This window comes from Pimephales promelas, chromosome 16, assembly GCF_988280905.1.
Source record: "Pimephales promelas chromosome 16, fPimPro1.hap1.1, whole genome shotgun sequence".
Taxonomy (NCBI): Eukaryota; Metazoa; Chordata; class Actinopteri; order Cypriniformes; family Leuciscidae; genus Pimephales; species Pimephales promelas.
The window spans coordinates 13,228,452-13,255,805 of NC_142784.1; the positions used below are offsets into that span (position 1 = coordinate 13,228,452).

General features: G+C 39.4%; 1 protein-coding gene across 4 annotated transcripts in view; it reads left to right on the forward strand.

Moving 5' to 3' along the window:
- The window catches only part of robo1 (roundabout, axon guidance receptor, homolog 1 (Drosophila)), a 323,011-nt gene that overhangs the window by 125,604 nt on the left and 170,053 nt on the right, over positions 1-27,354 (forward strand). The window lies entirely within an intron of this gene.

Consider the following 27,354-nt stretch of genomic DNA (forward strand, 5'->3'; position numbering starts at 1 on the left):
GGACAGAGATACAGTAAAGATGATGGTTATTGCCTAGCTCTGTGTCATAACCCTTCTCCATACACTACTGTTCAAAAGTTTAAGGTCAATACGTTTTTCAATATGTTTTTGACAAAAGTATTTTATGCTCACCAAGGCTGCTTTTAATATTCCTTGTGTATTTAATATTTCTATGCGAATATATTTTAAAACGTTATTTATTTCTGCGATAACAAAAGTGAATTTTCAGCATCATTACTCGTTCATTCGTCCTTTTTTGATGAATAGAATGTTAAAAAAACAGCACTTTTGATCAATTTAATACATTCTTGCTGAATAAAAGTATATTTAATTTTTTTGAATGGTAGTGTATGATGCATTTAAAGCTTTTCAAATGGCATTGATAAAGGTAGTTAATTTAATCGTTCTACCTCTTAAGATAACTTCTTTGGTTTAAATTTTTAAGGCAGCTTCAAATATGTCTACTGATAACTAAAATTTAGTGGTACACTATTAATGTAATTCTTTCAATACTGGATTGTAGCAATAATAGTTTAAAAGTTTTAGCCAAAGTAGTTTAGCTAGATCAATCACTTATGATATTCCATTTTAGTTATTATTCTGCCATAGAAGGCAGCTGTCTTTGTAAGTATTATTCAACGAAGCAGCTCAATAGGAATTGGAACAGGCCTGTAATCTTTGTAGACTATTATTGTGCAAAGAGTGGTAGTGAATTTTTGTCTGAAAAGCCCTTAGCCCCCAGAAATTAGCATCAAAGATGCATTACATTGTCTTTATTTTTTAGAGCTGTTTCCTTCTACAAGTTGAAAGCAAACAGATCTCTTGTGTCTGTCTCACTGACAGGCTATTTATTTAAACTCTTTTGAAGAGGGACTGCAGGGAAGTAGGAAAATTGAAGGTCAACAGCAAATGTTTGTCCAGAAATCTGTGGCATTTCAAATGTATGCCATGAAAGTGTTCTGTATCTCTTGCCCTTATCATAGATTGAATCTTTGAAATGGAATGAATAGCTATGAATTGAGTGGTATGATGAAGTGTTTCATCCGTTTGTGATGCATAGTCTTTATGCATCTTGTTGCAACAACACTGCGCATAGTGTTAGGGTCCACCATGCTGTGTAAAACTTGAAGTCTGGAGGTTCCATATGCACCTGGTTGTCAAGGTATGGCCCTGTTTACTCTTTGTATTAAGATGCATGCTGGTCGATCGGATCACAAGTGGACGACACTAAATACAGTTGTAAATGGTGTCTATATTATTTTGAGCTAGTCCACTTTCGACCACTTCTGGAGGTAGTCGAAATCGAAAACCAATTGGACAGGATTGCTTTCGTTGCGTTCGACGCTCATGTGGTCAAATGTGTTCGAACAGCCACAAAAGATGGACTCTACCAATTTCTTTGCACAATGTTCTCTCCCCATTTTTGATTTCTAACATGCGCTCAAAGCGTTTAGTGGGGTCTTGCGGCAATCGGAGAAGAAACTAAAGTTGCTGCTCTCCATGTGTTTTTCCATAGTCTCGGTATTGTTTATATGTAAACTGCATGAGGTTATTTCATCCATTTGATTAAAAGTTCTGAAAAACCATATAGATTTACCCACCCATAGACCCTTGAAGAAATCAGGACAGAAGTGGTCGAAAGTGGAAAAAAGAGACTAAAACACCAGGTGTTAATGGGAATATCTCCCTCGTCTACTTGAGATCAGACAGACCAAATCGCATCTTAATAATAGGTGTAAACACGGCAAAAGACTGAATATTCTCCTGTGGATCCTCATTACAGGGTCCGGCTGAGGCCTAAAAACCTGACCTTGAATGCCACAGAATCATTAGTATGACTGCCTTCCTAATGCCCTGTATTATTAGTGGCTGTGGTTTCTGCCTCAGGGATGTGTGAATGCAAATCTCACACGTTCAGGGTTAAAATTTTCCACCCCTCGTGGAACACAAGCACTCTTACAATGGAGCTTATCCATAAAGCATATTCCCCACAAAGCGCTTGCTACTCCCCAGGGTGGAAAACGTGGTAAATGCAGGTCCTTCCTTTAGGTCTGATCCCACTTGAGATGTAATTACTCCACCTCAGTCAACCAGAGGGGTTTCTCCACAAGAGCGAGAGGATGTGGGCACTTCTTATATTCGTTTTTACCCCATCTCTTTTCATCACAAATCCCGGAGCTTAACTCGCCCTGCGTCCTAGGAAATAGGGCCATCAGGCAAAACTCTCAATGCTGAACCAGGCTAATTCTGTCAAGAGTGACTGGAGTGTTGTGGAGAATGAAAGGAGAGGACTAGCTGGAGATAAGAAGCTGGTGGTGCCGAGGTTCTCATTATTCTGCAACACGTCTGTTTGGAACAGGATAAAGAATTTAAATTTGTTTATTATTGCCGGTGAGATTAGTGTGGGTGAGGGAATATAAACTGGTTTTGTTGTTGCCAAGTGCCAGCTAAGCGCCATTTGGTGCACAAAATTAAATAGCCTTTAAAATTCCAAAGTCGTTTTTAAGCTTGAGTCATAAGTGGCCTGCACTTTCCTGAAGGGAAAAGACTGGATAAAAAAAAAAAAAAGTTCAACACCCCCTTTTTTGTGTTGAGTCTGGTGGTCCATATGGTCCCCTCATGACTGTCAAATGAGTTTCTACCTGATTGGCAGATTTGAAAAACGTGTGTTGGTTCCAAACCAGCATATTCAGAAATGCTGAGACAAATTCTGATTCGCATCTGACTGGACATTCAGTAGGGATACTCTATTTAAAATGCAATTTCCACAGAAATTACAACCTCCATCAATTTATTTGAATTGACAAAGTCAACAACAGCACTTTCTCTCTCCAAAACTTTCCAAACAAGGGGGTGGCTGGAGAAATTTCAGCAGTGCTAGTTGCCACTGGGCAAAGTTATGAAAGTGCATCCAAACAATTGCACATGCTGTTTTGTCACAGAGGAGTGAATGTGTTCAGCCATCACAGGCCGGACTCTCTGCTCGCTGGGGCATGAGGGTATGCGGAGGGTGAAAGTTCTCGCTGAGTGTCATAAATCTGCATGGCACCTGCTCCCCCTCACTCCTTTGGCGCGTGTTGTGAGGCCAGTGGCACTGCATAAGCTGTACATCATATTTATAGTGCTCATCGCTGCAACCTGCGTGTTTTGGCAGCTGACAACAGCAGGAAGACAGAAAGAACCCTTGCGGTGTTTCTTTCGGAAGAACAAGTTTTTAAAGCAGAGGACGTGAGAGATGGAACGTAAAAGTTTGGGGGGGGGGGGGGGGGGGGGGGGGTTGAACAATGGAGCGTGTGGGAAGGAGAATGAGGTGAAAAGTAACTTTTTTTTGGTCATTACCGCAGAAATCCGTCTCACATGTGAGTTCCAGGTGGTTGACATGGACAGTGTCAAACATGTTGTAAATCCTCCCATTTGTGGTGTAAATAAATCCACTTGATATATATATATATATATATATAAATATATGAAATTGCACATGCTGGCGCAGATGTTTTTGTACATCAGTGCGATTTGGAAAGTAAATGCTCAAGAATATCTCTCTTTCTCTCTAAATTAGAAAGAAGCACCATGTGCATTCCTAAATCAATCAAATCAAAACGAAGTGCAGGGTTTTCAATGTATTTTTTTTTTTTTACTTTCTCTCTGTTAGAATGAATATTTTAGACTCAATTTGAAAATCAATTTTCTGGTCCTGAATTAAATGCAGCATCTTGGTTTCTTGGGTTTTTGCAAGCCGGGGAAAAAAAGTAGCCAACTGTCGTGCATCACAACTTTTAGCAAGTGACAACTTAACTTTAGATGCACACCTCTTATATGCAATAACATTCTCTCTTTTGTCCCGGAGACTGACAGTTAATTACACTTTGGTGGTACTGTAAGACAATGTTTGTGTCAAGGGTAATGTGGGAACAATCAGCAAAATTGCCACTCGTTCTTTCCACTCTGTCATCTTCTAATCATTACTCAGGATACATAAGCTCTGATTGAGGAATATCCAGTTGTCCTTGCTGCAGTGTAGTATAAACTTCCCCAGGTTTGTTCTCGCTCTGCTCTGTGGGGCTGCGTTAATAATTCAGCAGGACTGCTGGTGAGGGTCTTGTCCAACAGCTTGCGAGGCAACGATTGGTCGAATCCCCTGTTGTGAAGGTGGGGAGGGCACATAGAAGCCAAAGACAAAGGCTCTACTTGGCTCAGTTTCTTTTAGACAGCTTCTCCTTTCATTTAAGCTTCTCCAACCAGTAAACCAATTAAGCCAATTAAGCTTGAAAACACAATGCGTCTTGTTCTTGCCAGTCTGCATAAAGGATACACGGAGAGCAGAGGGACGTGCTGCTTTCTGATGAGGCTAGTTATAGATTGGGACACGCTGAAAAGTCCCACAGTTATCCAAAAGACCATTGTTTCTTTGTTAATGTATCTGGATCCTGTCCGCCTGTTACTTCTGGTGCAGCCATGCGTGGAATTGTGCAAATTAGATGTCGGAAAGGTAGGCTTTGATGTCAGCATGTGGATCCACATGTCCAGTTTAATCTGGTTGTTTTACCAATACACTGGTGAAACACAAATACATATTGCACACTTTTAATTTGCAATCTTCACCACCACATGAGAAATAAATGGACCCAGGCACAATGAGATGCTAGCCTCTATCTCCTGAACAGATACTGGTTGCTAAAGGGGATTCATCCCACGCAGGCGAGCGGAAACGCAACAGCCTGTTTACCCGTTGGCCAAGCTTTTGTGCCTTCCAATTGCGGTGTAATGCAAAGCTCTCAAGTTCTTTTGCACTTCCCTCATTTCGCCGTCTGTCTTTTTTTTTTTTTTTGTAATGTTAGTCGTGGCAGGGTTCTGCATGGAGGGCCTCTCTGAATGGCAAAACAGAAACAGATTTGTTCAGCTGAACAGATTTGTTCGGCTTGCCCCCCAGCCCATCCACCCCTAGTTCTGAAAGCACAACACAAGGTTTGCAATGAATGAAGAGAATGTCCTCTTTATGCAGTTTTCATGCAATTCTAGACATCCATTTTCTGTGCACTTTCCTGTCACATGTATTGTTACATATTGTTTGTCTGAGAAATGTGCAGCTCTGTCGTGCCTCACCTTTCCACAGGTTTCCTTTTTTCTTCTTTTAAAATCTCAGCATTGATTAAAAGCATGTTTTGTGTTGCTTTTCAACCCTCTTTGTGGGTTGATGTTGTTAATGTGAATCTGTGGTTGAACCATGTCCTGATTGCAGCCCAGATGGCCGTCTGCGAGACATTCTTTCCCAGTGACAACACTTGTGCTGAAGATTTCCTGAAAAATCTCTCTAACCTAGCTTGGTTGTTTCTTAGCCAGCCTGACAAGTCACGGAGGTTTTCTGCTTGGAAGAATCTCTAGGAATGACAGGGTAGCACTTAGTGCACCAAAGTGTTTCCCAGCCGGCATGGCCTTGTGTCAGAGGTCTAAGGTCAGCGGCTCAGCAACTCGTAGATTTCCTCACAGGATTCACTCCTCATCTGAGATCTGAACAGATTTGTCAGTGCCTGTATGGAGTTCCACATGGATTGTTTGGCAGCTGTGTGCATTCCTGTACTTCAATCCAGAAATGGTTTGCTGTGTGTATATATATATATATATATATATACCTAAAGGATTATTAGGAACACCATACTAATACTGTCTTTGACCCGTTTCCGCCTTCAGAACTGCCTTAATTCGACATGGCATTGATTCAACAAGGTGCTGAAAGCATTATTTAGAAATGTTGGCCCATATTGATAGGATAGTAGCTTGCAGTTGATGGAGATTTGTGGGATGGACATCCAGGGCATGAAGCTCCCGTTTCACCATATCCCAAAGATGCTCTATTGGGTTGAGATCTGGTGACTGTGCCATTTTAGTACAGTGAACTCATTGTCATGTTCAAGAAACCAATTTGAAATGATTCCAAATTTGTGCCATGGTGCATTATCCTGCTGGAAGTAGCCATCAGAGGATGGGTGCATGGTGGCCATAAATGGGAAGGACATGGTCAGAAACAATGCTCAGGTAGGCCGTGGCATTTAAACGATGCCCAATTGGGGGGTAAAGTGTGCCAAGAAAACATTCCATCCCACACAACCATTACACCACTATCAGCCTGCACAGTGGACATAAGGCATGATGGATCCATGTTCTCATTCTGTTTATGCCAAATTATGACTCTACCGTCTGAATGTCTCAACAGAAATTGAGACTCATCAGACCAGGCACCATTTTTCCAGTCTTCAACTGCCCAATTTTGGTGAGCTCTTGCAATTTGTAGTAGAGATGAGTGGTACCTGGTGGGGTCTTCTGCTGTTGTAGCCCATCCGCCTCAAGGTTGTGCATGTTGTGGCTTCACAAATGCTTTTCTGCATACCTCGGTTGTAACGAGTGGTTATTTCAGTCAAAGTTGCTCTTCTATCAGCTTGAATCCGTCGCCCCATTCTCCTTTGACCTCTAGCATCAACAAGGCTTTTACGCCCACAGGACTGCCACATACTGGATTCTTTTTTCACTTTTCACACCATTCTTTGTAAACCCTAGAAATGTGCGTGAAAATCCCAGTATCTGAGCAGATTGTGAAATACTCAGACCGGCCCGTCTGGCACCAACAACAATGCCACGTTCCAAATTGCTTAAATCAACTTTCTTTCCCCTTCTGACATTCAGTTTGGAGTTCAGGAGATTGTCTTAACCAGGACCACACCCCTAAATGCATTGAAGCAACTGCCATGTTTTTTTTTTAATTGATTGAACCCTTATTTAACCAGGGAAATCCTTTGAGAACAAGTCACTTTTGCGAAGGAGCCCTGGTCAAGAAGGCCGGAATAAAAGTTCCACAGAAAATACAAAATAAAATACAATAAACATACAAGACATAATACAATTACAATGAATCAGCACGCTTAAAAAGTAAAATACAATGACCTTACAACAGTTAAAAATACAATGCAACAAATTTCAATAAAATAGATTTTGTCAGAGCAGCACTGTCTGAACTGTGTGCGTTTGAGTGGGAGATAGGGAGTATGTGCTTTACGTACATAATAAAATGTCATTTTCAGGCTAAAAGCATGGAAATAATGAGTTGTTTTTATCCTATATTTATATTTATTTTCTCGGTCAGTGTCATGGGTTTTGGTTCTTTTGCTGTTTTCGTCTGTAATGACCTTTTGAAACAACTGAAATAATTTGGCGAAGTGATTTGGAATGGAACTTTAATGCGGTCAAGACCTGCCTGAATTTTTTAGAAGCAATTAATCGTGATTAATCTATTTTACAGCACTATTACAGGTATATGAGTATGTATATATATATATATATATATATATATATAAACATTTTCTGAAAACTTTTTGTCCTTTTACGCGATAATGGTGTTTTGTCTGAAATGCAAAACTTTGAAAATGGGTTTCATTTTTGTAAACCGTACGATTATCATCTCTGTGTAAACAAAAAAAAAATGACTTTGTGAAAACTGTGACATCATGTGCATGCATATTACGTGCTCAGTCTATAGAAGCGTAGTGTTTCTTACAAAGTGACATCGCCATCTACTGGCCTGGCAGCAGATACTGCGTTTATAGCCGTTGACAATATTGTCGTCGGTACATGAAAAACTTTCCGTTTTTAGTACACCGCTGTCATGTAAACCTATAAATCAGAATGACTAAACTGAGGTCTGACTGTCAAAGCTTTACAATAGGATTAGCAAACATTTCCTCTAAAGATGTCAACCAGTCATCTCACAATGGTTTAGATTAGAATATGAAATCTTTTAAGGATAGATAATTGCATCATTATAAAAGAAACTCTGTTCTGTCCTTTTAAGCATCTTATCTATTTCCAGCACCTGGAGCGTGAGGGAAGCATCAGCATAGTGTATTGAATTGTAAAGTATGTTACTTTGCTGGTTAAAAAAAAACACAATTGTACTCTCAAGGACAACATCTGAAAGTTTTTGGCAAGAGTGGTAGAGGATAATATTGGAATGGATTTGTAAACTGGCAACGCTTCTGGTCGACAGTCTATTTACTATGGCCTTCCTCTCACCACATAAACATACCTGCATTGATCAAAATAGATAATTTACACATTTTCACATGGTTATTGGTTGAAATATACTGCTTACTCTATTATTGTTAATATAAAAAAAAAATCTCATTACGAACAAATCTGCAAAACACTGCTCCAATCTCGCCCATGCTTTCCTGAATGAAGTCCCAAGATGCACTGCCCCCACGTCGAGATAAAAATGTGACGTTTTTCTCTTTCATGTTTGAAAGCGAGCTTTTCTTCTCTCTATGGGGAGTATTGTTCTTGGAGAATGTTTTTGTTTTAGCCTGTGCTGTTTTGTTAGGTGATGCTGCTTGAAAAGGAGGCGTAAAATAGTCTTAGTCAGGGGGAAAGGGTATGTGTTTCTCTCTCGCTCGCTGCTTGTGTCAAACCCTCACCCCCATACCGATACAGCCCAGGGTGGATGAGGGGGGTCCGTCCACGTTGAAAGAGACGCCCCAGCATGGAGTCCGAAAGGGACCCCTCTTTCTCTTACCCACATAGAGACATCACAAGAAAAGAGAGAACATCCACCAAAACTTGCTTTGAATATCAAACAGAGCGAACAGGATAAGGGTTATTATGTGTAAGATATTGAAATCCAAAAAAGGGGAGTGGCCCTCGCTGACCATATTGTCTATGTTTGCGCCTGGCTCAATAAAACAGTTCTATCATGAATTAAAGCATCCCTGATGGGGAATGAGGAGGTTTTGATCGTTTTTTTAGGACATTTGAGATTAAAAAACCAAATCTTAAAGTGTAACTGGAGTTTTTTATGGATAATACTTGGATCCCAGAAGATCGCCTGATGAACGAAAGTTAAACGAAATGATTTTGTGAGAGTCATAGAAGATTATCTAAAAAATAAATTCAGAAAGGGTCCACCATGGAGCCCATGGCACTGGTTGTTTCGGTTTTGGCTATTTTCGTCATGATGGGCGTCCAAAATGGAGGAACTCCAGGAGTTCCTCGCCAAGCAAGCCTCAGGAACCCACCAAACCAGTGGTGCAAGCGTCCGCGAGGAGGCTCTCTAGGAGCCCATCACGGCCCAGTGCCACAACGCCATCTCTACAGCAAGGCGCATAAATGCTACCAGGTCTTCCAGAGTAAGTTCACTATATGTCTGACACAAGGGGTAGATTAGCACTGAAGCATGCCTGGGGTTTTATGTGTTTGTACGCTGTTTCATGCTGCTCAGAAATTTTGAGCTCTTTTGATGGAGGTTTAGCACTGAATGAACTCTATGCTGAATCAATGAGCTCAGGTTTTGTTCAGTTTCTGAGGGTTTTGGAAACGTTACACAGGAGGTTTTGATGTAGAGGAGCAGAATAATTGTAGTTTGGCTGTGCTATTAGAGGACAGGTGAGGGATGGATATTTGGCTCAGATGTTGGATGCACTTTCCTGTCTCCTCACCATAAAAATGCCATATCCTCTCATATATATTAGGTTTTTTGACACCGATCTGGCCTGGTGAAGGTCAGGACTTTGGTGATGGGATATTAGATTGAATACAGACACAAATCTCAGAGGAGGCTTGGCGTGAATGGGCTGTGGTTTTGTAGTTTAGATCAATGTCTGCACAAGTTTTTTAGGTTAATGTGGGGTTTTTATTTGGCAGACTACCAGTCGGAAGATTAGACACACTTGACTGAATTTGGTTCAGATGTTAAATTGTTAATATTTTTGCTTGTGATGTCAAAAAAACGTTGAATGTAAAGACTTTGATATGGATGACTATTAAACGACAGTGTTGCTGCGGTGAAGAATCTAAAATAAATACATTTTTTACTGCATCGTTCCTAATGTATTTGTGTTATTTCATCGTTTTGCCATTTATTCTAAAATGTGGGGAAAAGTCATGTGGGAATGAGTCAATATTTCTACAACTTTCACTGGCAGGCCTACTATATTTGCAATTAAGATATATATTCACTGTCCTGTCCGCTTTCTATTGTCATCTATATTAAAAAGGCAAGTTCAGGGGTAGTTCTGGGAATTTAGCGTTAGCCCCTTTTGGGCATTCAATAATGTGGTTCAGAGGATTTCTTTCCTTGCAAGAGGTTGAGCATTTTACTCAAAGATAAGTTACAATGTGGTGTTGTTTATGGTGGCTTTTATGTTTATATTTTATTTTGTGCATTGCAACACAAAGCAGACAGCTTTGTGTTGATTTTGAGAAGGGCGGGGATAGAAAATGGAGGCTGAAGCGTTCTTAAATAGGGTCTATGAATGCTTATGCAAATGGCCAGGCCCATTAAAATAATTATCACGAACTTTTCGATTAGAGGTATAGACTCCAAACGTGCTAATATTTCTGTTCCTAAAACTGCATTTCGTCTTCTAAAATGAAGGTGGCGGGAGTGTAGTGGTGACCAGCAGAGGGCGGTGTTGGTTTACGGATGGCGCGCGCCTGTCAGATGAAGATGGAGAATAGACATAAGCTACTTCAGAAGATTTGTTCTAAAGTTAAACAGAAAAAAAAATCTAATTAAATTACTAAACCACAACCTTAATATAGGTACAAGAGTCCCACGAATGCAATTTTGTAGATAAAGGCAGACGAACACGCACACAAACTAATTTAAATCCTGCGAGGACACCTTTTCAAGATATGCAAATAAACCACTCGGTAAATCCACACAAAGCGTCGCCTTTTAAAATAATTAAGAGCAAATTATTCTGTTTCACCAGTACGAGGGATGTCTTTTAAAATGTAAATTCATTAAAGTTTGATCAAACAGAATCTTGCCTTGAGGGAACCGTTTCTCCCACAGACGAAGCCGCGCAGAAGAGGTTAACATGTGTTGCCAGATCTCGCTAGAAAAGTAGACTGCACAAGTATAATTACTTGATTTCATTAATCTAATATTAGTGTAGCTAAACTTGCATAACATACAATATCAGCCTTTTCAAAAACTAACTCCTTGAAAAATAATTAAATGGAAAATATTATAGCCTAAATGGAAAAAAGCAATGGGTATTTCTACGAAATGGGTGTCTTTCAGTTTGACAAGATTATTTTAAACTATGATTGAAACTTTTATTTTACATTTTAAATTGAATGTTATTTTTTTTTCTTAAACAGATACAAGCTAATATTTTTAATAATTATAAATTATTATTAGCCTATTAAATTATTATATTTAGGCTATATATTTTTTATTTTACAGATTTGAGAGTTGCAAGTTGCAAATTGTAGAATTCATCTCCATAATTATGAAAATGATATATGAAAAAAATAAAACAAGCCAAAAGTCGCTTGTAAGCGCACATGGCAACACTGAGTTTAATTCTCATAAGGAATAGTCCATTGTTCAGTGCTCGGAGGTGGAGCCTGGGACGTACCATGCCATTTACTATTCACGGCGTTTGAATGAAGTAGGAAAGACCTACCGTTGTTTCAAATGAACCCCCTCAGCCCGAAGTGACGGGGGACCTCAGTGCATAGATCCAAATATTAAAAACACTGAGAGAAAAATTGAAAGAAGAGGGGGAAAACAGTAGAGGGCAGAGATTGGAATTACTTTTGAATTTACAAAGAAATGAGAAAGTGGAAGTGATTTACATCCAATGGACTTCAGTCAGCAAATTCTTCAGCAGCATCAGCTTCTGCTCTTCCTATGGAAACTGAAGTTTCTGAGTTCGAGATGACTTATTCACGCCGTTTCTGAACGATGTGACACTGGTCACTCTTTTAGGCTGAGGACCTTATCACCTTTAAAACTTTGCGGAAAAGTTGAGGTCGTTTTCCTTCACTGGCTTTCTATCGGATCTTTTAGGATGCGATCAGCGGATACGAAGTGACCAACTCTGCGCTTGCAGAATATTATTTTTGGACGTGTCAATTTCAAAACCCTGCACGGTTTCTTTAAACTTTTTTATTTGCGATTTAATTTGGAGTTTTTCTATTCCTTTTGGACGCATGGCGTGCGTGTGTGAACACAAATAAACTGGATTACAATCAAATTAACGGGAACTATAAAGAAAAGAATACTTTCACGAAATTTGAGGAACTCTCAAGTAGGCTATTGTGGAAAAGCGAAATACACACCATTTGGATATTATGAAGGATCAAAACCCCTCAAAAATCTGATCTCTTTCTTGTTTATTTTTTATTTTGCGGATTAAACAAACCGCTCTCTAAAACGCGAATATTTGAACGATGACGGGGAGAATTATTGGAATCGTGTTTTTTATCGCAGTTTTACACGTTTGCACAGGTATGTACACTTCTTTGAATAATGCTGTACGAGCACTTTTTTAGTACAGTTTCATAAACACGCGTGAAATTTGGTGAACGCTTATTTGCGAGTCTTTAGACTGTATGATTAAGTTGCGTAGATATTTCCCTACCTGTTTGTGTGATTCTGTTTTGTATCCATCCTGACAAACATTTCGAAATGCTCTTAACAGACTTGGCAAAGTTATTTTTACAGTCTATTGGCTACTGTATCCCCCCATTTATCATCATCGGCTAATGGAAGAGTGGTACTCACCTAAGAGCATTATCTTTCCCTCCTTCATCGGATTCAAAAGGTTTACTTTGCTTTAAGATCACAATTGATCCTTTATGGTAGCATTATGGAAAACTCTGTCCATGACAATTACGGAACTGCTAGTCATTCTTAATACTGACCAATGTATCATTTTTGTACAGGAAAGGTGAACAATGAAAACAGTTTTGTCTTTTTCCATGCTCTACCCTTGTCAGTGAGGTCCAGTGATTATTTGACATGCTGACTCAAACTAAAACATCTTTTTTTCTTTTTACCTCAGGCATTAGTTAGAAACAGTGCTCCCTAAGTTAGTTTTTTACTGGGAAAGTCATGGAAATTCTTTGTTTAGAAAGTGTGGAACCCTGTTCAAAATTGTACATTACATGTGTTAAGCCATATCATTGCAAGCAGTAAAGGTTTTAAGAAGGAAATAATGGATGCTTTGCTTCCTTAATGGGATTTATGGTTGTGCCAAACCTGTTTGTCTTGTTCTTGTGAATACGAAAATCATTTGTTACTTTGACCAAGCATTCGGGCAAAGTTCACTGTGGTGCTTGAAGTTTAGATTATTTTATTATTTATACTTCTTATTCTTTTTTTATCATCATCATCATCATTATTATGACATTCACCATTCTCATAGTCACCCTTTGACTTTCATTAATGATTAATCCTGCAAGTCATTATCTTTCCTGCATGCACAGAGGTTTGTTTCCGATAGCTTTGCTTAAACCGTCCCATGTCTGTGCCTAGACCGTCCCATTCTGAGATCACTGTCCCTCCTTCAGTTTCCAGCCCCATGGCAGGCCCGGATGGAACTGCTCTGAGCAGAGATTTTGACAGAAACCCTAAGCCGAATGTAATAGACCTGCATAATCCCAGTTGACGTTGCCCCTGATCCTCTTTCTTTGTGAATAACTGACTAAAGCTCTGCTAAAACAAACTCTCTGCCTTTTTTATCTGCAAACCTAGTAACACTGTCACAGATTTACCAGGATTCCTTTCCCTTTGGGATTTCAGTGACGTCCGCATAGACCCGGTGTTGCTACATTAAAGGAAACTGAATGTGAATTGGGTCTGTTTGTAAATAATGCTCCTCCAACACATGATTCATACAGACAGTCTGGTTTAGGAGGCTGCTATGACTTCCACTGTTAGTTGCTTTATTTTATTGCCTAAGTGTGCTTTGTGATTAAAGTTGAGCCTGAAGTAATTGTTCAAGTTAAAACCTGGAAGAACATTATAGACCATTTCACAAGATGTAAACAACACTGGTCCAGAAGCACTTCCTGTTTCAGTTTGTAACTGTTTTCTTTATTTCACATGTAAAGAAAACATCTTAAAGATGTTTGTTTTACTTTTTGATTCAGTTTTAAATGTTCTGTTGGCTGTATTTTATCCCAGCTTTTTTGTAGTGTTAAAAAACTGAAACAGGAAGTGCTTCTGGACCAGTGTTGTTTACATCTTGTGAAATGGTCTATAGTAAAACTATAAATGTATAATGTAAACTATAAAGTACTCCCTACAGGTTGTATGCCGAGACAACTAAAAGTAAACCATTTATAAGCTGATTTCCTCAACAGATGAACACATTTAGATACTATTAAACATTGTTTTTTAAGTCCTGAAAAGTGAAGCCAAAACGTTTCGATCGCCCACAGCGGGTTGGACCCGGCATAAGTTAAAACCCCACCCTCTCCATGTAATCTAATGGGACTTCAAATTATACTTGGTTTCGATCATTTTATGTCATTTTATCACTCGGGTGTAAGTTCAAGTGTTCGTGTTTTAAAATAAGTTTGGTTTTAGTTAGTTATTCGATGTTATAAAAAACGGGTGGGGGTATGGCATAATGATTGACAGCTGTTATTGATAGAATTTCTGAGGGAAGTTTTCACTAAAGGCACCAAATGACTTTTTAACTTTAAATGTGGGAGTGTGGGGTGGCACTATCTGCCTGATCAATGACATACAATTTTTTATTTATTTATTTGTGTTTGGTGCATAAGTGACACACTTCAGTTTTAAAATGGCTGTTGTGCAATTCTGCATGATATGTCAGTGATACAGAGAAGAGAGAATGAGAGTAACTAGATGGATTTACAAATGCGACTGGATAAATAAAACATAAGGAACAAATTACAGACTTTTTCACGTCTACTCGTGATTACAGATGAAGTGATTGCATGATTAATGTAATCATGCATAAACAGCTCAAACCATGTCTCTCAAACAGAGAGTAGGACTGTCGGATGAAGTCGTATTTCACAAGAGGAAATTAAATCGGGTGAAAGCATGGATCCCTTTCCCATGTGCCTTGCTTGTATTGAATTCCGATGGAGTTGCTCTGAGAATTAGCGGCGTGATGCACCACTGCTGAGAGGCGTCTACGCAGTGAGGAAAGAGTATAGCACTTTAACAAGCACCCGTAGGGAGAGAGGTCAAGGGTCGTGGTTCGAACTTCACGGTAGGGCTCATCTTCTCCCAGAGATGGAGAAGTACAACCTCTTCCTGGTTGTGTTCAGGTACAGAGCTCTGTAATTATGCGAGGCATTGTGAAAGTATGTGCTATCATTAGATCTGAAGACATCCGTGTCAAGGACGGCTTGTGTTTTGGCGTAGTCAGCAGTGACATTACCAGCAACGCCGTTCGTGATTTGAGTCTAAACCACCATGCTTTACAGTCAGCTGGAGCATTTCAAGTGCTGTTGAAGGACGTGGCGACGATCCCAACTGTGGATTCAGCAAGGAGCCGGAAGTTTTTGCCCAACGGCGTTGACATATGAGGAGCTGGTGTTGATTCCTGGGTACTGAGCAGTGTTTTCTGCTTGTGACAATGAATGATGGTGTTGTTCTAATCCCTGTCGGTTGTACAGTGAGGCCTGTGAGGACTTGCTGATTAGCTCATGGCTGTTGTGAGGCTTGATAGTTAAGACAGAGCACATCCGTCATGTGGCCCTGATTCATGTCTCACCGCAAGAGCCCGTTTTATTACTGTACGTAACTGTCCCCTATTAGAGGCTCGAATGTCATCTGTCAAGAATTCAACCAGCTCTTTCATGACCTCTGAAAACCGTCAGAGCTTAACCCAAAGATGCAATCCGTAATTGATAAAACAGTGGTAATGCGGTGAATAGAGATTTTAAGGTTGTGAACTGATATCAAAGTATCTTTATTTGTCTGCCCAAGGAGAAATTAGTTTTGGATAAAGAGATTGCTACATGAAGATTTCAACAAAGACAAAACACAGGCATAGGGTTAAAACAGTTAAAGACTACTCAGAGAACTGTGCAAAGTAGCACAAGTCTAACTGATGCATTGGTTGTCGCCATATCAGAATTCTTTTCAGAAAAATGTATACAGCAATATAGGCTATTTACTGTTATTAATAAAAAAAAAATATTAATTGAGCAAGCTCATTTCCCAAATGTTACTTACCTTTTTTGTCGTCAACTAATGTTCAATCTCAAAATTAATCTACATTTTTATTACTCTGCATTTATAATATTTTGATTCCTAAATTCACTAGCATTTAAAAGTTGAAATAGTTAATAGGTTTGTTTTGACAAAAAAGATAGAACACTATAATATTATTATATTTTTACTAATTCATACTAATTTTATAAAGCTAAAATCTTAATTAAAAAAAAAAAATCTTCAAGATCACTTTAAATGGTTAACTTTTATACAGTATGTACAAATATTCCAGTCTTTCAGTTTTTATGATTTAAAGTTTTAATGCAAAATAATTAACTCAACTACCAATATATGAATATGGACAGTTAATGAATACATTCTGAGAGGCATGTTCGCTAAAGCATTTTTTGTGAAATCATACATTCATCATATTTTCACTTGCATTTTACTGTCAATCAAATGGGTTGAGCCAGGTAGCCGTGACTTTTTAAATCAAGTTTGTATGCCGGAGTGGGAGTGTCTATATACGTGTAAAGGCCATTGCACACCGAGTACGAAATTTTCGCATGCGTTTTTTCGTGTTCGTCAGCCTAAAAATGCGTATTTATTAAACCTTTGTTGGAAAAAAACGCAAAAATACAAAATGGATTTGTCAAGCAGTGAGGATGATTTTGTTGTTCTCTCTCTTATTGAAAAGAGAAGAGAAAATATTACATCCTACCAATCCTGAAATTGCGCCGAGAGGAAGCACCTCCTTATCAATGAGTTTCAAATTTATCCCGAGCGATTCAAAATTTACCCCAGAATGTCAGTGGAACAGTTTGATGCTTTGCTGCGATTCTGGAGCCAAATTTTAAAAACAAGACAGTTTCGGAGGCGGTGTGCAAGCGTGATTGACATAACGTGAGGTCGATTTTTTTTTTTTTTCTTTTTTTATTTTAACGTGCAAAAATTTTGGATGCGAATTTCGGACTCAGTGTGCAATGGCCTTAAGTCTGCGAGAATGTGAGAGAGCAAGAAACAAAAATAAAGCACGAAGGAATGTCTTGGGAACACTATCCATCATATTAACCCCTGTGGTGTGGCGCAGTGGAATTTCGGATGGATGGTCTCCTAAGTGCAAATAATAAATTGTCAGTGTCTGACGGGGCACAGCAGGCACCAGAGGCCAATTAATGGCCTCTGTTCTCGCAGGTGAGCGATGTATCTGTCTCCAGCACTCAGGACCTGCGCGGTGGCCTTGACGACTTGCATGTGGCCTAACGAAAGGATGTCAAGATGATGAAATCCATGCACGGTTGCACTAGCAATAATAACGCTAATAAGAATATCATCAGCAACCACAGCATCTCTAATAGCAATATTGGCGAAAAAAAAGCCAATTTTACCTAAAAATGCCAGAGTTTTCCCACCAGGAAGTAGCCTTTGAGAACAGGCCAAGGGATTAGTAACCCTGATCCTCACACACCTGTGAAAAATGACAGCGCCCACTGAGCTGTACACGCCACGTTCACCTAAATCCCAATTAGCGTCCGCCTAAGCCTAATTAGGCGGAATTAAACGACATGGTGCTTCAGATTAGGGCAAGACTGGTGGGTTTACAAATCTATACAGACTCTTATGGGGTGGGATGGCAAAATTGCGTACTGTGTGGGTCCATGCCTTGTCATAATTTTGTTCTTTGTCTGTGCTATTTGTAGTAAAACGGAACAGACTGATTTGGTTCTCATTTATACAGTCTCACTAGATGTTTAATGAGCATGTGAGAGCTGTTTAATTGGATTAATTAGCAGATGAATTCAACATCGATACTTTGCGAAGCAGCGCTTCAGAGGGACGTGATGCCCCATACCGGCTTTATCCGAAGCCCTTGGGACGTTCGTTCTGCGACCACTTCTCTTGTTTATATCTTCCTGCACTCTTGTGGTATTTTAAACTCTCGAGGAATGCAAGCGTACCCCTCGAGCTGTCACAGGGCCAGTGTGGTGATGAGGGGTAAAGAGCGATGTGGCGATCGCTGGAGTTTAATACAGATGCCTGCGTCGGACTGTCTGGGAATGAGCTGAGAGATTGTCAGAGTGAAGTTTAAAGGTTGGAAAGGGGGCGTTCTTGATGCCTCGATGGTTCTGAGAGGATTTTAAGACCAAGATTATGGGGAATCTAAGTGTTTGGGGTGGTTCTCGGTTTAGATTGCTATCTATCCAATATGAAAACGAGTGGAGCTGCGACATACGGTTATGATTAGACCGAAAAATCGTTGTCATCTTGATTCAGCGCTAGTTTATTTGTAATGAAATTCAGAGCTCTATTGCACAACATCTAATGCTGTCGCTGTTTTGAATGTTCTCCATACGCCCCGTGCTACCCCCCTTATTTTGACTGTTTTTAAGACTTGCCTTTTTGTCGGTCAGTGCATTGCCTTTGACAGATAAAGCAAGCCGACACACAGAAAAGCCCAGTGGGGGCTGACACGGGGTTCATGCATTGTGTCGTCTCAACGGGGTAATTGTTAGGCCCAGAGGAAGGGGAGGGGTATTCCATGCAGGACTCGGGGTCCACAATAGCTTCCCCAGGGAGTAAAAAAGCAGACTGAGCTCTGTCCAAAAACATGAACAGCAAAGAGCTGCTTTTTTGTCACTGTTACATCTCACATCCTGCCTAACTTCTTTCGAATAAAGGTTATTTTTTGGAATCTATGGTTCCAAAAAGAAGAACTTTTAAAATCTACAGAATCTTTCCATTGCACAAAAGGTTCTTTAAAGTGCAAAACGGTTCATTAAAGTGGGATGGTTGCTTTAAATAAGATGCTCAATGAAAGGTTCCTTGAGGAAAACCAAAATGGAATTTGGAACCTTTATTTTTAACAGGGTTTTTGTGACGATAAGTAAATTACTTGGAGATATTGTGATGGGATAATTGATCTTGTACAAAGAGACGCATCCGTAGTTTGGCATGTTTCGCAATGCTCAGCAGTACTTGCTTTGGGCTCGAGTAATCCCAAGTCAGCCTTGGGTTGGGTTGGATGAGCTGTAGTCTTCTATAGGGTCATTTTACAGCCGAAAACCCAGTTTTTTTTTTGTTTTTTTTTTAACTGAAAGATGGCATTGAAAGCCATGCCTTCCCCAAACCCCCTCCCTTTTCACTTTATTCTCTTGCCTGACAGGATCAGCTTCCTAGTGACCATTCTATTTGGAAAAGATAGAATGCACTTTTGAAATGCTAACGCTCCCTTTTGGAGGCTTCGTTCTGCTGAAGAGAGAGCAATCAAAAGACTTAAGAGAAGGGAATTAAATTAGCAAGGAAAAAGAGGGTCCGCTAATTAGTAGATTTAAAAACATGGACCCTCCCCCCATCCCGGTTTGTTCACCTTCACACATACACAGGCTACCTTTGATCCCCCTCAGCCCAGTTGCATTGTGGGTAAGTGATTTTCCTCAATTACTGGGTCTTAGCAGCCCTCCCCCTCCTATTTGTAACTCTGCCCGGTCTAATTGGGCTTCTACAGGAACCCGAGTCTGCGGAATACAAAATCTCGCTCATTTGCAAGCGTTCCAGATCAGTTTGATTCAGTTTGGCAGGCGTTGATATTAATCATATAGATTATTTTAAAGGGTGTCTTGGGCACAGACTTCTTTCTAAACACAGAGACTTTGTGTTCTTTGATTTCTCACCTCATGCTGGGATGCTTTACCTGCTGATGAAGAAGCTTTCTGGCCAATTTGAGTGAGAGGCTTGATCAGCATCTTAAAGCACTCCTTGCCCCAGGGCTAATCCCAGAGCAGACAGGGCGTAAAGCAGAATAGCAAGCTCCCCAGACAGACAAGTCCTCCAAGAGGCATAATTATCCAAGCCCTGACCTTGAAATTGTAGCTAAGGAGCCGCTATATGATGTGCTGTCATCTCTAGAGTATAACTATGGAGAAGAAGTGAAGGAATTTGATAATTTGCTAATTGGCTCGACAGTGTGTGGGGAACAATACTTTGCATGTGATCAGAATCAACCTGATGTTTCAAAAGTTGTTTCAGATCATTTGAGGCTTAGTGTTTGCACGTTAAACAGATGAATTTTTATGTGCTCATATTTTAAAACACATATAAAGTTGGCTGTGGAAAAAAAAAACGGCGTTTGAATTGTTTTCAGATCATTTGAATCTTGACATTTGCTTCTGAAACAATGCTATCACAAGTACAACATTGGGTTTACATGTCAAACATTATGAAACCACAAAAAATTGCATGTGGCACATTCTTTTCGTGTTAGTTAATGTGAATTTCATTGTGTTGAACTTAATGTGGGTTTAATGTTTTGAAGATTTTATACATGTGATGATGCATTCAATCATTCAAAATTATTTTCAGATCATCTTAACTTTTCATGGAACACCATGTCAACACATGTGAAACATTGAGTTTACATATAAGATGTACCAAAGCCACTCAAAAATCATGTTTTTTTATGTGTAAGTTGCTTTGAATGTCATGTAGTGATAAATTTGCATTTAATGTGCTTAAAGAGTTTGCATATGCATGAAGTGAGCAACATAAAGGGCGACATGTAGACAAAAGGTTTCATTAAAAGAATTGCATAAAATATGTCAAAAGTACGTTTACGAGTGGATTAAAATAATTAATCTAGGTTAATTATAACCCCCCCCCCCCATCTGAACCCAATGTTGGCTTACTAACAGTATTTTTAGTGTTATCAGAAACCAAGCAGAACTAATTCTGTGTTCCTGAGGCTTTGTTCACACTGTTCTGAGATATTTGAGGTCTGCACAACCATAAAATCCCTAATAGTATAATGCTAGCGCTGTTTGGCCGCTAGCCAAACAGATCCTGTCATAATCAGTGAACTGTTTTTACACCTATTGTTGTTGCTAACTGAAACAAAGGGTTTTGGCTTGGCATTAGAGCCCTCGCTAGAGAAACCGTTCCGCGCGCTCAGATTTCAGGTTGGCCTGTGCTTTGCTGATGTAAGACAAGCTTTCTGGCGAAGGTCCCTGGTGTGGGCACTTCTGCTGCTATGCTAAGGATTATTTCAGCTCTGCCTTCCTCTGGCTGTATATCACTTTGAAAGCTTGCGGCATCACAGCTAATTTTCAGACTTGATTTTCTATTTTCTTCTCCTACTTTTAGTCTTGATGATAATAATTATTGTCTCAATAATCACTTTCTCATGCTACTCGTCCTTGGTGGAAATACCCCGAATGTTAACTTTGCACGGTTGCCATGTTCCTCGACCACAAAAAATGAGTCAACACAGACACTTTTTAAGCTTTATGGCACCCTGCAATTTATTTATAAAAATAAACCATCTATTAGGCTCGCATCCCGCTGCATTTAACGTCGTTTTAGCTGTGTCTCGTTCCAGTGATCTTGACGTGAAACATGTTTACTTGGCGTGCATGGTACAAAATGCTAATGTGAGGTTTTTAATGCATGCTGGAAAGAAAACTTGTCTCACTCTCAGCAATGATTGGCAGCGTTTAGTCTGCCGAGCGCGAATATTTATACGTGGCATAAAAGAGGGATTTTAATTGAGAGAAGAAATGTCAGCTGTGTTGAAGTGGTATCCTCAGGGGATGAATGACATTCACGGGAGCTCCAGAGCAATTACGGTCAGACAGGAAGTTGCGTGTTGTAAATGGGTTCCTGCTTCTTTTATGTGTTCTTGAGCAACTGGAGAGGGAACAGATGGTGTCGTGCCGTCTCAGGCGTGGCCGCACGGTTCTGATCTGACCGGAGTAGAGTGTCAGTCTTCAAAGCGCTGGACTTCTGGACTTCAAAAGGAATCCACTGATCCGTTTCGATCTCACTGAATAATCCATAAAGAATTACGGTCGTAAAGTTCTAGCACACAACATGCAGTCATAAAGCTGCGAGGAGTCGGTGATTAAATATCACTGAACCACTGAGTGATGCGCTCATCAGATTAGGTGGAATTCCCCAGTCCTATCAGCTGTTAAACATCAGGTTTGAGCAATCGTTTGAGCAAAGTCTCTTTCACAGGGTTGAAATATTAACCTATTCGCACGCCAACCTGTAATCACACTTGTGCGTCCCAGTAGCGAACCCTGAGGCACTCCTCCGGCATCCCATGTCCGTGTCCTGAAAACCATTAAAGGCTGTAAGCTATCAGATAAATGCTGATATGTTATCCAACGTCAATTACACTGCAATCTCATCTGCCATCTCCTGAATGATATTTAAAAGGCATTCGACTTTTTCTTCTCCCCAGCCTCTTTGCCTGCTATGCTTATGTTTCTGGCAACCTTACAGACGTTGTTTTTTTTTCTCTCTTGGCTTGGAGCCCCGAGTGCCATATTCATATATGGGTTGATGGTGCCAAGTGAGGGCTTGGGTCAAGTTGTCTTCCCTCTGAGAGGTGAGATTAGAACAGAAAAAACTCAGGGAGGAAGCTTGACCTTGAGAAAACTGATCTTCTGTTGAATCGAATGCACTCTAAGTACTTGATTATATGGTGCAGTACAGTAGGCAAAAAAGGAAAGGCCTCTAGGTCAGATATGCTGTCTGGGTGATAGCTAAAGCTATATTTTTAGTGTTTTGACAGTATTTGGTCTGTATATTTGCTCTTAAATTAGTTGAAATGATGATGAACTGATATTATTGAACTGATTCAATAATTTAATTGAATCATTGATGCGAATAGGTGTGTTCGACTTGAAGCAGCGCTGCACATCCTGCGAGAGCGATTCAAAAGCATATGGAGCCGTCGGCACTCTGATCGTTCTCGCGGCAATTTCGATATCGCAGCACCGCTTTAAGTCAAACACACCTAATGAATCATTAAGTATTGAATCAATTCACTGAAATGAACAGTTTCAGTCATTGAACTGAATCATTGATGCAGACAAATCAACTTTTTAAATGTTGCAATGTTAAAGTGGACAGTTTGAACTGATTTGAATCATTAAATGGGCTCACTGAGGAATGAATGATTTAATTTTGAAATCAGTTCATTGAAGTGAACTGTTTGAACCTATTCAAATGTTTTAATGGAATCATTAATGTGTAGGAGTCATTGAATTCATTGAAGCAATGCATCAATTAAATGATTCAAATCAGTTCAAATGGTTTTCACTTATTCGAATCATTGATGTGAATCATTGAGGTAAACAAATCTTGGAGTTTTGATTTGGATTATGGAAACGGACAGTTTGAACTCATGAACTTTTCAACTCTAAAACCATTTTTTCGTCTTATGTTCAAATCAAATAGCCTATCTTGTAAAAATTCCAATTTCCACAATAATGTTGACGTAATTGTCCCCAGCATTACAGCAAATGTATTCGGAATATTCAAAATATCATCCATCAGAAGTAAAAAAATTGCATCCTGAATGTTCTCCTATTTTTTTTCCCCCATATTTAAAATGTATTAGGTTGAAAATTTGCCAACTTCAACTTAGCTGGATTGCAAGGTAAAACTTTGAGATGTACATGCTCTATCCTACTCAGTTGAGGTAAATTTGGCCTGCGTATCTGGCATGGGTTCGAGAAGTCTATTTAAACGACAAGAACATCCTCTGTTGGGAAATGAATGCTTCACGTACTTAATTTATTCTTGTTTGTGGTTCTCCCGCTAGTGGGAGTTGTCCTGATATGCAGTGGATATATTGGTCAAAGTCACTCGGATTTGCTTCGATGGGAGAAAATACAAGAACAAGATGTAATTGGCAGTGCGTTTAACTCCCAGTGTGACTCTAAATCTCTTCAAAACACACACACACACACACACACACACACTGGATATTCAGCTTGCATGTTTAATAGTGTAGATACCATAGTATAGGCATCACGGCCATCCCCTGAGAATGAAAGCATTCAAACACTGAGAGATCTTGTAAATATATACACATTTTTATATAAAGATTTTTATATAAAAATCTTGTAAATATATACACATGAGGGGCTGATTTAATTGTCAGCAGCAGTGAGGAAGAGTGACAGCATCTCAATGTGAGACAGAACCAGTCGGAATATCCCATCCTCTGCTTATCGCCGGGAGGACGCAAGGACGACAGGTGAATTATTTCTATGTGAGGATTATGTCTGGGATTTTGTATGTGCCTTTTTGTAGTCAGATGTGCTGTCTCAATTCTATTTACCAGTGTAGTATGCTAGCTTGGTCCTCATGTCTCATTCAACAACAGCAATCTTCACAGTGACTTATGAGTGTAGCACATCACTAACACACTGTCCACTTTCAGCGTCAGCTTCTCTCAGGAAAGACTCAGCCATTCTCCATCTGTTTCTGGGTGTCTGTTGAGATTGACTGGAGCCAGAGGCAGAGAGACTGTTCTTATTGTTTCAGTCGTCCAGACTGGGGGGCCCCTGGGCAGGATGGACCTCAGCCTCTCCCAGAGGAGCTCTCCCTCGTTCCCCGGGACGCCCCTGACCCCCACAGCCAGGGGAGACCCCGCGGATCTGTTTCACAGCTGACAGAGACCTTCCTCTCCAGGCTCGCCTTTGTTTCTGAAATCCTCTGCCGGCCCCAGATGGGACTCGCTGGGATGGACGTTTCGGGCTGAGGCCGTGATGCGAATTCTGAATTTGAAATACGAGCCCTGGCGTCTGCGTTCTGAAGAGCTTTAATGGTGCTTTGCTTTCTCGAATAACGTCAAACAGGCAAGAGTGGAAGTGTCCTTTTCCGAGCTCTCTCATGAGCCTACTGCTTTATCTGCTCTTTAAACCGTCAGATTGAAAGTTACGAAGCTGCCAACCTGTACGAAATTTATTGAAATGTTATTTTGTCAATAGGCCGCCACATTTTGAGCTTGTCGATATGCAAAATTGTACCTCGATAACCCTAGAAGGATCATGTGAAAATGTGGGTAATGCTTTGAACGCAAAAGGAAACAAGTCTTGAGTTTGTTGAGGCTAACTTTAATTTATAAGATATTCACGTTCCATATCATGTTGCATATCATGTTTCACTGTGCTCTTTTATATGCGATCCGCTCATGATAATTTTTTTTGTATCCCGGTTAACAGTAAATGATGCCTCAGACTCGTTTAGCCTATATTTATATAATTATGTTTATTTTATTGTCATTTTACAGTTGTGCGGTAAAATAATAATAATAATGGCAACAACTACAACAATAATAATAATTACAAGTTATGATAAATGTATTATTATTTATAATAACAACAACAAAAATAACTTATTCTTATTAAATCAGTGTTGGGGTTACAAGACATTAGGAGTAACGGGAGATAAGTAATCAGATTACTTTTTTCATGTAACAGGTAAAGTTACACAACAAAATATCTGAGTTACTTTTTCAAACAAGATTTCAGTTGTTATAAAACAGACAAGCAAGTCCAGTCCTGGTGAAAAAAAAAGTAATGCAAAAGTAATGCAACATGTTACTTTCAATAAGAAGTAAATAAGTAATGCTATTAGTTACTTTTTAAGGATTAACACAATATTGTAATGCATCACTTAAAAAAGTAACTTTCCCCAATGCTGATTATTATTAATAAATTATTTTTTTTTTCAGAATTTGAAGACATTAAACAAAATTTCAAATTACTGTTCTTATTGTAAATTGAGAAATAAATAATTAAAATTAATAAATAGTATTATCATATTGATATATAATCGCAAATCGCAACCCCACAAACAAGCACAGTAAACGTGCAGCACAAAATATATTTTAAATCACATTTTCAACCGCAGTCACACTTTTTGTCTGAAAAATCGCAATTAGATATTTTTTTTCAATTTTTATTAAGGATAAGATTCATTCAAAAACAACTAATTAGTAATTTGTGTCAAAATCAAGTGCTATGTGCATTTAGCTTTAATTTCATGGGACATGACAGACAATAAATGCTGGTCGAGTTCATAGACCTCTAACACTTCAGCAGATACACCCTCTGGTTTATATGACTCTGACTCACATTTACGACTAGTACAGGTGTTGCGAGGCTATCTCTGTGAAAAGGCAGAATGCACACCCTTGTGCTTATCTAACCCAATAAATCCCACTAAATTACCTGTTAATCACCGATTAATGGTGTTACAGATAGGCCGCGGCCCTCTGTGGTGCGGCCGTCTTATCTTTGCTCAAATACTCCTATCGGAGTTTGGCCAGCTGTGATTTATTGAGGTTCTGAAGAAGCAGGGCAGTCCTGCACAGTGAGTCACTCCTTTGTTTCAGCGGTGGTGTGCTATAGGGCATGTTTTTAGGAAAGGGGAATTTTGAGCTTTATTAAGTCCTTTGAGAAGTTGTGCATGTATATCTACATGCATTTCTGAGTTGTTTGGTTATCTCATGAGTCGTGATAAGGGAGTGCACACATAAGCAGAGTAAAGTATCCAAGTCATGTGTGCATACCATGATCATGACACAACACATTAACACATCACCAGGAAGTTGATATTATAAATCATATATATATATATATATATATATATATATATATATATATATATATATATATATATACACATACATACGCACATATAGTATACTGTATTCTTTCTTGTTTGATCTCTTTTATTCTGTACTGTATGACCGTGGCGTCCTCATGCGATCTGTGTCTGGCCGTAAGTCTCTCTCTTTGGCAGGATCTCGTCTCTTCATTGATGAGGACTCACTGAAAAAAGCTCATTTCCATCTGAAGTTAATGCAGCCACTGAAGCTGAACTTATTAAAACTGCCATGTGACACCTCTCTCTCTCTCTCTCTCTCTCTCTCTCTCTCTCTCTCTCTTTCCTTCCCTTCCTCCCCTCTGTGTGGAAATAAATGAAGTGAACTACACTGTAGGTTGTAATGTAATTGCACTATGCATGAATATAGCTGAGAGCTGTGTAGGTTAACATGGCTGAGAGGTGTGTGGAGTTTTTTAATTGCAAAGGCAGACTAGAATGAAAGCATCTCGCCGATATGCTCTCCATGCCTCTCAGGCAACTACACACACACACACACACACACATACACACACATTATTTAAAGAAGACCCCAGATGTAACAATTATAGATCAACCCAAAATAGTTTTTTCCTCACCTTCAGGCAAAATTGTAAGCTACTGAATACTATAAGTATATTTAAATTAAACAGAATCTAGCTCATACAGTGCAAAGTAAAAATCCATGTAGCGAGAGTTAGAATGATGTCATATTTAAAAAAGAAATGTAGTGTGTGTGTGTGTGTGTCTATATATATATACATACATACACTGAACACAATTCTAAACGCAACACTTTTGTTTTTGCCCTGATTTTTCATGAGATGAACTTTTTCTGTGTACACAAAAGGCCCATTTCTTTAATATTTGTGAATATTGTTCACAAATCTGTCATAATGCCAATGATGTTGCAAGTTTGAGGGAGTGTGCTATTG